This window comes from Pogona vitticeps, chromosome 1 (assembly GCF_051106095.1).
Source record: "Pogona vitticeps strain Pit_001003342236 chromosome 1, PviZW2.1, whole genome shotgun sequence".
Classification (NCBI taxonomy): Eukaryota; Metazoa; Chordata; class Lepidosauria; order Squamata; family Agamidae; genus Pogona; species Pogona vitticeps.
In genome coordinates, this window is record NC_135783.1 from 232,457,765 (window position 1) to 232,471,036 (window position 13,272).

General features: G+C 41.4%; 1 protein-coding gene across 1 annotated transcript in view; it reads left to right on the forward strand.

Annotated features, from left to right (window-relative positions):
• ADCY5 (adenylate cyclase 5) overlaps positions 1–13,272 on the forward strand; it is a 315,866-nt gene that overhangs the window by 181,001 nt on the left and 121,593 nt on the right. The window lies entirely within an intron of this gene.

The window sequence follows — 13,272 nt, forward strand, 5'->3', positions numbered from 1 at the left end:
TGAACTTACTGAAGGAGTGGATAAATAGGGAATGCCTTTTTGATAGTTGTGAGGGTGAAGAGTTTGGTCCAGAGGGAAGAGATGAGGAGACACCCTTTCAAATAAGGATAGGAGAACAGATAGATACTACCCAGAAAGAACAAACAAGATTATTGGAGAAGGAATTCCCAGATGTATTCTCAAAGAAATGAGGCCATACCCATTGGTAAGAACACATCATAGAGACCAAATCAGGAGTGTAGTTAGCTCTTCAGGCAGGTCTTGGCCCCATCAATTGGCAGAAGTGATAGAACAGGAGGTAGAAGAGATGCTGAAAATGGGGGTAATTGAACCAGCCCGGGGACCGTGGCGTAGTTACCCGGTGGTAGTGCCCAAGCCAGACGGGTCAGTGAGGTTTTGTATAGATTACTGTAAAGTGAATGCCATGTCCAAATTTGACGCACGCCCCATGCCAAAAGTGGGGGACCTATTAGATCAGCTAGGTAGTGCCAGGTTCCTATGTTCAGTAGAGCTAATGAAAGGTTACTGGCAGATCCTTTTAAGGGAACAGGACAGGGGAAAAACTGCTTCTGCACCCCCAAAGGCCTTTTCCAATTTGTCAAAATTCCTTTTGGATTGCATGGGGTGGCGGCCACATTCCAGCAGCTCATGAACAAGGTCATAGCCTCTGTGCAAGATTGCGCAGTGGCCTACATAGATGACATCATAATATATAGTGCCACCTGGGAGGAACATGTGTCACACCTCTGTAGAGTATTAGAAGAACTGAGGAAGGCAGAGTTGATAGCTCATCCTAAGAAGTGTAGGATTGCTTGTCCCAAAGTGGAGTACCTTGGTTTCATGGTGGGAGGGAAAATTCAACCTCAGGAAGAGAAGGTCATCAAGATCACCCAGTGGTACCGGCCCCTTACCAAGAGAGATGTCCAGCAGTTTTTGGGACTAGTGGGGTATTACAGACAATTTGTACCCCAGTTCTCAGACATAGCCGCACCTCTGCCAGACCTCACAAGGAAAAGAGCCAGCAAATGGGTACAGTGGGGTAGGGCCCAAGAGGAAGCCTTCCAAACCCTCAAGGCCATTCTATGTGAGTTGCCTATCTGGTTCAGTCCTGATTTCAACTTCCCATTCACTCAGTTCACAGATGCTTCTGATAGAGGACTCGGGGCAGTCTTAGCACAGATAAGAAATGGGATGAAATAACCAATTATTTTCCTCAGCCGGAAATTGACACCAAAGGAAAGAAAATATGCTGTCATTGAGAGAGAAGCCCTGGCTATAAAATGGGCCATCCACATGTTAAGATATTATATGCAAGGAGCTCCCTTTACCTTAGTGACCAACCATGCTCTGTTGCGGTGGTTAGTGTGGATGAAGGACACCAATGCCCGCCTAACCGGATGGTACCTGGCTTTGCAACCATATGCTTTTACTGTGCAATACTGTAAAGAGTCCAAACAATCTAATGTTTCTCTCGGCTGGGACCGTGGGCAAGAAGCAAGGAGGAATGGACGGCTCTCTCAGATGAGGGGGGTATGTGAGAAGGGAAGCGAGGGAAAGAAGCCCCTCTCTGGAGTGCCGTCCCTTCCACCAACTACAGAAAGGGAGGTGAAGACCTTGCCCACTCCATCCTGGTTGCAAAAGAACAAAGGGGTTCCGATACCCGGGATTTAGAAGTCAAAATGCATGGGTTAACAGTAGCTGTTCAAATGGAGGAACATTTGGTGGGAACGGGTAGGAAAAAGAGGGTGGGGATTGAGGCTGGGACAGCGAAGATAAAAAGAGATGAGGTGATTGCCCCGGGGTTGGGAATGGATCTGGGCACAAGATCCCTGGACTGGAGAGTGGGAAAGACTCTGGGTGCCCAGAGAGAAGGCGGACTACCAATGGAGACGGGTGATTCCCCCACATCCGTCCTACTGGGGTGAAGCGGAGGCTCATGAGTGGAGGAGGTGACTAAGAGAGGAGAAAGAGACGGTAGAAGGGGAAAAACAAGAGAGATTGAGATGGAGAATGGAGGAGGTACAGGGGAGGGAGGCACAGCAAGATCCTGGACTTTATTCCCCAGAACCCGAGATACCGAGTGGGAAGGAGCCGGTGAGGACGGGACCATTCCCTTACTGAAAGGAGAGGATGTTGAGATACTAAAAGAAGATCCTCTCTGTGGTTGGCCGGGTCCCTGGGATCCGGGAGAAATGAATCTGTTTTTGGTTGATGCAAAAAGACCCCTGTCGGACCCGTTGGTGGCAGGAGAAAAGTTATGGGACAATTTCATAGATAAAGAATTCTTGTTAAATGCTCCAATAAACCTTTCCCCAATTGCAAAGTTACCTGAGTCTAAGGATGTTTTTGTGGAGACCCATATTCAAAAAATAGAACCCTCACAGTCAAATATTGGCTTCTGTCCCTGAAAGATAGTCAGCTCTTTATGTGATAAGACCTATTCCTAAAATATATGAATATGCCTTTTGGTTATCTGCTTTCTTTTTACCTTTGTATTATAATACAAAATATTTTTTTTACTCTGTACTCACATAATGATAAGTAAACAAAAAAGGAAATGATATTGCATTTAAGATGGTGTTAGGGGAAATGCTGATTCAGGTTTTTCCCTTGGATCCACACACTTATTCTGAACACTGTTACTAATGTAGAAAGATAAAAATCAAATTGAAACTGTTGATTCAATAGGAGAATGCAAGCTTTCCATATTCAGTGTTCCAGATCACCTCTTTTTTATACAGCAAATCTAGACATTTCTCTGTGATCCTGTTTCATTAACCATGATTAAATTTGTTTGTGAGCACAGACAGCTCTTGGTAATACTTAGCTTGATGCATGAATGATTTGTACATTCGTATTTATGAGAGGGGCTAATAGAGTGCATCCTTTGGGGAGAGAAAAACGCCCATCCCCCTACTTTCTTATCTATTAGGCTGTGAGTCTTCTGCCTTACAAATTTTCAGTGTTAAGGAAATTTCAAACAGAACAACTTGTAGGAAACTGCTTGAATAGAAAGAAGTGGTATCGACTTGGTGATTTTCTATAGTTGAAACTTTACTAAAATTCTCTGGCTTACGAAAATATCCAGAACCTTGTTGTTTATTAATTAGAAAGGCTGATGGCAACCAATGAGTTGAGCTTCTCTATAGTGCATGAGTGAGGTAAAGTATCTCTTGGTGGTAGACAGCTGTTTTCTAGAGCAGAAAAAGAGAGCATGCCGAGTTCATAATTGCAGCAAGCAGCTAGCTAATGAAAATCCTCAAGGACGTTAAATCTGTACAAACCACAAACTACAGCAGTGCAATTTGTATGAATCTTTGTTGGCAATGTCATCTGAGATGATTATTTTGAATAGTCTCTGCACATCCGGCTCTCTGGAAGTGCTTTGAGGCATATTCATAATTAGTTGCTTTGTATCATGACTGCCTAATGACTTTAGTAACATCAACAAACACTACAGAACATTAACACATTCTGAGTCTACATGCATTTCCCTGGTGCAGCTTTTTATTTCAAACACTTTCGTATTTGATTCTGCAGTACTGGGTGAATGGGAAGTTGGAGACTGCTGTTGCAATGTGACAGTCTCCAAAAATTGCGTTTGCCTGCTTAGTCTATGTCTCTTCATTATATAACGAATATTCCTTGGCATCTCCCATGTGTTTATGAGATTTGGAGATTTTTGGAAGGTAAAGATCTAGTGAGGTCATGCTACTGATGGAGCTACTGTCAGCAGAAGTGGGATGTTTCCCTTCTCCTATGTGGCCTCTCACCTGTACTCTGAAGGAATGGGAAACCTTCCTGAGCAGGGTGGTGTGAAGGCCTGATGAGAAAGGGAAGTAAATTCTGGCCTGCCAGTTGTTAACTTCTAATGTGACTTTGAATTTTTAGGTTGTAGTCTCTTTGTATGGCTGAGTGAGAACTAAGTGATCAGTGGATTTTCTAGTACTGTATGTTACCAACCCAGGCTTTCTATACCTGCAGTGACCAATTTCTGTATGCCACATATTTTGGGAGAAGAATATTATGGTCTTATTGGATATGATGAAAGCTGTGGGATTCTGGGATTTCTCAGGATCACAATAAGAAAGTTCAACCAAGGAAAAACCTGCTAGATTGTGTCACTATCAATTTGTCTGGAAAATTGACAACACTGAGGGCTGGTATCAGGCAAAGAAATGGAAACGAGGAATAGTCTGTGAGATGAATGATGGGAACTGGGTGCTGGATTAATAAAACTCTCAAGAATTAACAAAAAATTAAAATGCTTAAAATTAATTTCACATGGAATTTAACATCATTTTCAAACATTAAAATCGTTACAAGTTTCTTATCTTCAAACTAACAAATAGTCTTCCATCTTATGGTAATGGTGTGATGTTGTCTATAGGGTAGGGGTGGGGAACATGTGTCCCTTCAAAAACTGAATTGTAATTCCCATCATCCCTCACCATTGGCTATACTGTCTGGAGTTGATACGCCACCTGTTCTCCAACCTAGGGCCAAAAAAAAAAATCAAACCAAAAAAAGCTGGCAGTGTCATAGTTAAATTGTTTAAATCTTCAAATCTGTACTTGAGATCATGTTCCCATAATTTGTGTGTTGTCCTTTCATGAAGATCTAACTACTTAATATGTGTCCATATAGAAAGGTGCTCCAGAATTATAATCCTGTAATGACAGGGGCTGGAAATAATGCCACCATATGTTCAATGGCCAACTGCTATGCTTTAAACCTGTTTCAGTGATACAGACTTCCAGTTACACGTAGCATGCTAGATAGTTTTTTCTCTTTTTTTCTTTCCCCTTTTGTTATAGCATTCTAGAACATCCAGAAATTTAATATATCTAGAATTCTATAAAATGTTAATGTAAATGATAATTTCTGCTTCTTCTGGAAGTCTCTAGGTTGTTGTTGTTGTTGTTGTTTAGTCGTTAGCTCGTGTCCAACTCTTTGTGACCTCATGGACCAGAGCACGCCAGGCCCTCCTGTCTTCCACTGCCTCCAGGAGTTGTGTCAAATTCATGTTGGTAGCTTTGATGACAAAGCCCAACCATCTCGTCCTCTGTCGACCCCTTCTCCTCTTGCCTTCACACTTTCCCAACATCAGGGTCTTTTCCAGGGAGTCTTCTCTTCTCATGAGATGGCCAAAGTATTGGAGCCTCAGCTTCAGGATCTGTCCTTCCAGTGAGCACTCAGGATTGATTCCCTTCAAAATGGATAGGTTTGTTCCCTTTGCAGTCCAGGGGACTCTCAAGAGCCTCCTTCAGCACCACAATTCAAAAGCATCAATTCTTCAGCGGTCAGCCTTCTTTACGGTCCGGCTCTCACTTGCATGCATCACTACTGGGAAAACCATAGATTTAACTATATGGATCTTTGTCGGCAAAGTGATGTCTCTGCTTTTTAACATGCTGTCTAGGTTTGTCATCGGTTTCCTCCCAAGAAGCAGGTGTCTTTTAATTTCGTGGCTGCTGTCCCCATCTGCAGTGATCAAGGAGCCCAAGAAAGTAAAATCTGTCACTGCCTCCATATCGTCCCCTTCTATTTGCCAGGTGGTGATGGGACCAGTGGCCATGATCAGTTTTTTTGATGTTGAACATCAGACCACTTTTTGTGCTCTCCTCTTTCACCCTCATTAAGAGCTTCTTTAATTCCTCCTCAATTACCACCATCAGAGTGGTATCATCTGCATATCTGAGATTGTTGATTCCAGCAATCTTAATTCTGGTTTGGGTTTCATCCAGTCTAGCCTTTTGTATATAAGTTAAATAAGCAGGGAGACAATATATAGCCTTGTCGTGCTCCTTTCCCAATTTTGAACCAATCAGTTGTTCCATCTCCATTCCTAACTGTTGCTTCCTGTCCCACATATAGACAGGAGATAGATAAGGTGGTCAGGCACTCCCATTTCTTCAAGGACTTGCCATAGTTTGCTGAGGTCCACACAGTCAAAGGCTTTTGTGTAGTCAATGAAGCAGAAGTAGATGTTTTTCTGGAACTATCTGGCTTTCTCCCTAATCCAGCGCATGTTAGCAATTTGGTCTCTAGTTCTTCTGCTGCTTCGAAATCCAGCTTGTGCTTCTGGGAGTTCTTGGTCCACATACTGTTGAAGCCTTCCTTGTCGGATTTTGAGCATAACCTTGCTAATGTGTGAAATGAGTGCAATTGTATGGTAGTTGGAGCATTCTTTGGGATTGGGATGTAGACTGATCTTTTCTAATCCTCTGGCCACTGCTGAGTTTTCCAAACTTGCTGGCATATTGAGTGTTACCTTAACAGCATCATCTTTTAAGATTTTAAATAGTTCAACTGGAATGCCATCACCTCCACTGGCCTTGTTGTTAGTCATGCTTTCTATGGCCCACTTGACTTCACTCTGCAGGATGTCTATCTCAAGATCAGCAACCGCACTATCTGTGTTGTCCTGGACATCCAGATCTTTCTGGTATAATTCCTCTGTGTATTCTTGCCACCTCTTCTTGATATCTTCTGCTTCTGTGAGATCCCTACCATTTCTGTCCTTTATCATGTCCTTTAATATTTCCAATTTTCTTGAACAGATCTCTGGTTTTTCCTTTTCTATTATTTTCCTCTGTTTTTTGCACTGTTAATTTAAGAAGGCCCTCTTGTCTCTCCTTGCTATTCTTTGGAAGTCTGCATTCAATTTTCTGTAGCTTTCCTAGTCTCCCTTGCATTTTGTTTCCCTTCTCTGCTATTTGTAAGGCCTTGTTGGACAACCACTTTGCTTTCTTGCATTTCCTTTTCTTTGGGATGGTTTTTTTTTGCTGCCTCCCATACAGTGTTACAAGTCTCCATCCATAGTTCTTCAGGCACTCTGTCCACCAAGTCTAGTTTATTTATTTATTTATTTATTTATTTATTTATTTATTGGACTTATATACCGCCCCATAGCGCTACAAGCACTCTCCGGGCGGTTTACAATTTTTAATTTTTAATTATCCTTAAATCTGTTCTTCACTTCCACTGTGTATTCATAAGGGATTTGGTTTATATTATACCTGACTAGCCCAGTGGTTTTCCTTACTTTCTTCAGTTTAAGCTTGAGTTTTGCTATAAGAAGTTGATGATCAGAGCCACAATCAGCTCCAGGTCTTGTTTTTGCTGACTGTATAGAGCTTCTCCATCTGCAGAGAACATAATCAATCTGATTTCGGTATTGCCCATCTGGTGATGTCTATGTGTAGAGTCACCTCTTGTGTTGTTGGAAAAGAGTATTTGTAATGACCAGCTTGTTCTCTTGACAAAACTCTATTAGCCTTTGCCCTGCTTCATTCTGAACTCCAAGGCCAAACTTCCTTGTTGTTCCTTTTATCTTTTGACTCCCGACTTTAGCATTCCAGTCCCCTATAATGAGAACATCTTTCTTTGGTGTCAGTTCTAGAAGGTGTTGTAAGTCTTCATAAAATTGGTCAATTCCAGCCTCTTCAGCATCGGTGGTTGGTGCATAAACTTGGATTATTGTGATGTTGAAAGGTCTGCCTTGGATTTGTATTGAAATAATTCTATCATTTTTGAGATTGTATCCCAGTACATGTTTCCCCCCCTCTTTTGTTGACTATGAGGGCTACTCCATTTCTTCTACAGGATTCTTGCCCACAAAAGTAGATATGATAATTGTCTGAATTGAATTTGCCCATTCCCGTCCATTTTAGTTCACTGATGCCCAGGATGTCAATGTTTATTCTTGCCATCTTCTGTTTGACCACATCCAGCTTACCAAGGTTCATAGATCTTACATTCCAGGTTCCTATGCAGTATTTTTCTTTGCAGCATCAGACTTTCCTTTCACTTCCATGCACGTCTGCAGCTGAGCGTCCTTTCGGCTTTGGCCCAACCACTTCATTAGCTCTGGAGCTACTTGTACTTGTCCTCAATTCTTTCTCAGTAGCATGTTGGACGCCTTCCGACCTGAGGGGCTCATCTTCTAGCATCATATCTTTTAGCCTTTTGTTTCTGTTCATGGAGTTTTCTTGGCAAAGATACTGGAGTGGCTTGTCAGTTCCTAGTCCAGGTGGATTGCGTTTAGTCAGAACTCTCCACTATGACCTGTCCATCTTGGGTGTCCCTGAATGGCGTAGCCCATATCTTCACTGAATTACTCAAGCCTCTTCATTACGACAAGGCAGCAGTCCATGAAGGGGAGCCTCTAGGTAGGAGTGAGTAATGAACAAAGATGTGTGATATATCTCTCCAGGTTTTTGGAGTGTTCCTCCCTTCCCTGATTAGAAACCACTATGGGTTCAGGGGAGGTTTTAACACAGTCCCTTCGAGCAACAAACAATCCTCTCCCCCCATCAGAAGCGGCAATCCAGGTATTTCGAGTTCTGATTGATAATATTTTTCAGTAATTTGGGCGATATCTGGGCCTGATGCAGACTATGGCAAGGCAAATTTTGTCCCTTTACATCCTCCAGACAAGTTTCCTGCCCATGATAAAGTGGGAGATTTACAATAATCAGAGAGCACTCACAATTGTTGTAAAGGTTGCTTGTACCTGTCTGTAGATATATATGGAGGTGCTAGTATCTGTGGCATCTGGAGGGCTTATTTCCACTTTGTAATATGGAAGGAGCTGGGAGCATCCTCCAAGTGATGACTTAGCCATGGTAACATCACATATGCTTCCCTGGATATCTGAGTGTTGTCCACTGGGCTCTGGGTATCGTCAATGCAGGGATTTACTTAACTTCCAAAGGCTGTTGATGGTCTCCTCCTCCTCCAAAGAAAACAAAAGAAAAGGAACCCACAATACATTCAGCTTGTGAGCAATACTGTGTGGCTCATGGTTGAATCAAGACTTTGATTTAGCATGGCCATCATGCCATCTAGCTGGTGAGGTTTTTGTCCTGCTTCCCAAAATACCCATGTTTGTTTCCTGAAATGTACCACAACCCACGGAGTGTGCAGCAGAGGGACCACTTGCCCCCAGCTTTGATACTCAAAAAATTGTTCTAATATAAATAAATTTCCTCCAGCTCCACTTCCCCTTCTTTAATAATCTGCGTTGCTATTCAGATCACAGGTAAGGAAATAACAGAGGTCTTCTTGATGGTGTCTCTCTTTAAGCATATTTTCTGCCTCTAATTGTCTGTTGAATGGCATCTGGTGTTTGAGTAATCAAATACAAATGTAACAGCGTGGAGTACCATATTGACTCAAGCTGGTGTTTCATTTAGTTTGTGCTGTTTGTACTAGGCTTGTCTCTGAATTATTACAATATAGGGCTACAACCCAGTCGTTGTAGGGTTGTTTATTATTATTATTATTATTATTATTATTATTATTATTATTATTATTATTATTATTATTATTATTATTATTATTATTATTATTATTATTATTATTATTATTATTACTGCCCATCTAGTGGCAACCACTACTAAATGCAAATAATGCATAAAAATAAAAGTAACAAAAGCAAAATAAGAAAACAAATATCAGAAGTATAAAATAATATGACATAGCCAACTTGCCACAAATGGCGACAACTGGTCAATTGAAATTTACACAAAATGGTCAAGACATCTCTCATGCGGGGAGGATCGGCCTGAATGCCTGATTAAATAGCTCTGTTTTCACTTGCTTCATGAAGGACAGCTTGACACACATCTGCAGGAAGTGAATTTCATAATGCTGCAGCCATCACCGAGAAGGCCCAGTTCTTGATGGATGTTTCCCATGCCCCCCTGAGATAATCGGGTGGTCTGGGTAGTAGATCTTAGAGAGAGACGCTTTGACAAGTACTAAGGTACTTGGTTTCAGCCATGTATGACACTGGAGAGGCTTCTAACTTTTGAAATTAAGAAATTTAGAAAATGAAACCAAAGAGGTATAAGTGTCCATTTAGAAAATCCACACACCCTTCAACAAAACAATATATGCCATGCACTGTAAATATCAGCCAGGCATGCATGTGGTGCTGTAAGCAGGCTGTCAGTCTGAGTCCAGAGACACCCAGTTTGAATGCCCAACTGGACTGAGTTTGTGATGTTCTCAGTCTTCCTCAACCTACCCTACTAAACAATGGCAATACTGGCTGGGAATTATAGAAGCTGTAGTAAAAAAAAAAAAGGACTGGTTTTGATCAAGCTCTGGGAATCAGCCTCATATTGTCCTTCAGAAGCTAGGCAATCAGGCCTGGTTAGTGCTTAAATCACAAGGGAATACAAATCTCCAGTTAGGGCTGGGAGCAAATTCTGTTGGAAAAACTCCGAAGAGCCATTGTCCATCAGCATGCATAAGTTTAACCTAGGTAGTCTGACTAGACTGAAACCATGCTTACTGCAGGAAGTCACAACCAGAGTAGGCCCTTTGAATCAGTGGAACTTATGGAGGAATTGACTCACCAAATCCCCACTGATTTAATTGGCTTATTCTAGTTGTGACTACAGTAAGCCCAGAAACAGAATTTCAGCAGTATAAAGTAGCTTCTTATGACTTTATGAATTGCCAGCTCCCAGGATAGTGATTTTTCAGGTACCATTATACAGTGGTGCCTCGACTTACAAACGTCCCTACTTACGACCATTTAAATTTATGACCAGCTCCGGCTGAAAAATTTTGCTTTTACTTGTGACCGGAGCTTTCACTTATGAACAGAAAAAGGCAAGGGGAAAAGGCGGGAAATTCAAATTGCTAACTGTAGGTGGCGACGAGGCTGCTTCTTTGTAGCTCTTTCGCCCCAGCAGTTAGAGAGTGCGTGTCGTCATCGGAGGCTTGGGACTGCCTCCTTCTGCTTCTGAGAGCGTGTTTGTGTGTTTGCAGGGAGGCAGTTACGTCCATCTTCTGGAATTGATTATGGTCGTAAGTCGAGGCACCACTGTACTTTACTGAATATAGCCATCTTTTCTGGTTTTTGGCACTTAATCAAGGTTAGACTACTTTAGTCCATCAGGTAATATCAGGGATTTTCAGGTAGGGCTAGGAAAAAATCCTGCCTAAAACCCTGAAGAGTCATTGCCAGTCAGAAATTGCAATAACTGGCCTTACGTTGACTGATGTTGTGACTTGGTGAAAGGTAAGCTTCCTGTGTTCTTAGATGTGAAACAATAGAGAAAAGGTAAGCATAAATATTAAATATATAACGAAAATGTTATGGAAACACTCCTGGATTGGCATTGCTGAATTCCCTGATTTCATTTCAATTTTGATTTTTTTTTAAAATATATTCTCCAGAGTCCAAATAGCAAATGCCTCCCCTCAAGATCTAACTTCATTTCAAACGTGCAATCACCCTTAGATTTGCTCTGAATCTCTACAGAACTTTCATGTGCTATAGAGAATATAGTGCCTTTATCACATGAATTTCATTAGGGTTTATAATGTTAGAAAGAAATGACAGGGCCATATTGCTGCCTCTTTACCCCACCCTACCCCTAAATCTTTTGTTGTACAGCTCTCCCCTCAACTCTAATGTTCACATATTAGGTCTGGAAGTCTTCCAAGGAAAACTTCTCTGCTTTCAGATAAGTTTGCAAGCTGGAATTTAGCGATTGCGAGAATTATGTTTCAGTTCATTCGTGATAAGGATTATCAAAATTTGCAGATTTCTTCATATTAGGGCTGGAAAGAATGTGGGTTTTTTAAAAATTGGATGTGGAAGAAGCTGAAACAGATGGATGTGTTCATCCATGCCCAGAGTTTGAGAACTTAACTCTTTAAAGTCTGCAACTGAAGCACTGTATATTCAGTCACGTTAGTGCTAAATTAGAGAGCCAGTGTGGTGCATTGGCTGTGGTGTTGCCCTGATAGATCCATGGTCTAGCCTCGCCATTCTCCATAGGGGCTGTATGGCCCCCTAGGAGTCTCTGGCACATTTGAAGGGGCTACAGATTGGAAACAATTCTTCATACACCACCTTATAAAATTTGCTATGTGACGTCTACAATCCTGACTTGGTTTATATTTCTTTCATATTGTGTTTATGGACATGGCTTAAAAAAAGATTGAGAATGCTGTTCTCCCCCACAGTGAGCCATGAAGCTTACTGAGAGACCTTGGACCAATCACTGTCTTTCAACCTGATTGGAAAGAGAAGAGTCATGTACATCGCCTTGAGAGCTTGTTGAATGAAAATTAGGACATAAATGTAACAATAAAATAGAATAAATTGTCAACTCTTTATTCTGAAAGTCTCTTCCTCTTCAGCACCTACCGTATTTTTTGCTCCATAAAACGCACCGGATCTTAAGACGCACATAATTTTTAGAGGAGGTAAACAGGGAAAATATATTCTGAACCAAATAGTGTAATAAAATATTTAATAAACTATAACAGAATAACATTTGAACCATGTAAAGTGAACAGCAGTCAACAGTGGCATTAAGAACCATTACCACTGTCATTAACAAATGGAGAGACTTAAAGCTTTGTGTACTCTAGTTTATGTACCATTAATTTGTGTACCATAAATTTAATTCAAGTACATATAGACCATTTATCAGCAAGTGATGAGACCTATACCATGCAACCTATGTTTTACATTTCCTTTCATCCACCTCCTCCCCATGCTTATAGAAATGTCACAATGACAGATGAGATTGTTGTGCAACTCTGCCCATCTACAGCTCAAGCCTATATTAAGTTAGAAATGGTTTGTCTGATTTGGCACTGCATTGAGAGGTCCCTTTTAGTTGTGTGGAGGATAAATAGTGGAATTAAACTATTTAACAGCTGGTTTTCCTTATTTACTTTAGGTTATGCAAAAGAACAGCAACACAAAGCTTAACCCATTCACCAGCAGTAGCACATGCTCAGCATAAGACCAAATCTCGGGTTTCTGGCATAATTAAACATTTATAGCATGCAAGGCACAACAGCCATGAACAGTGTTCTTGACGAGCCAAAAAAACTGAATACAAACTATAGTAGCTGAAATCAGGAAGCAGGTACTGTAATCTAGTTAGAAGTCATGAGGCACACAGTTAGTTTCCTTGCTGCAACACTCTTTGGAAATACATTCTCTATTAGATGCCCAGAACTAGTTGAAAAGTTTGCAAGTCGAATCCAAATTTCTCATAAGAATGCATTGAAAATTAATTAATGCATTCTTATGGGAAAAAAGGTCAGAAACTTTTTAAAAATTAAAAGAAAGTCACTTACCAGGTACTGTAGACTGAGCCCAGCTCTTCACAGTGCCTTGGTAGACCCCAGAACAGTCAAAAAAGAGCCCCAAACAGCTAAAAGCCAGCAGGCAGCCAGCAGCCATTTTGTGCTCTTCTCTGCTCCTGCCCCCTCCCCTCTCCCCAC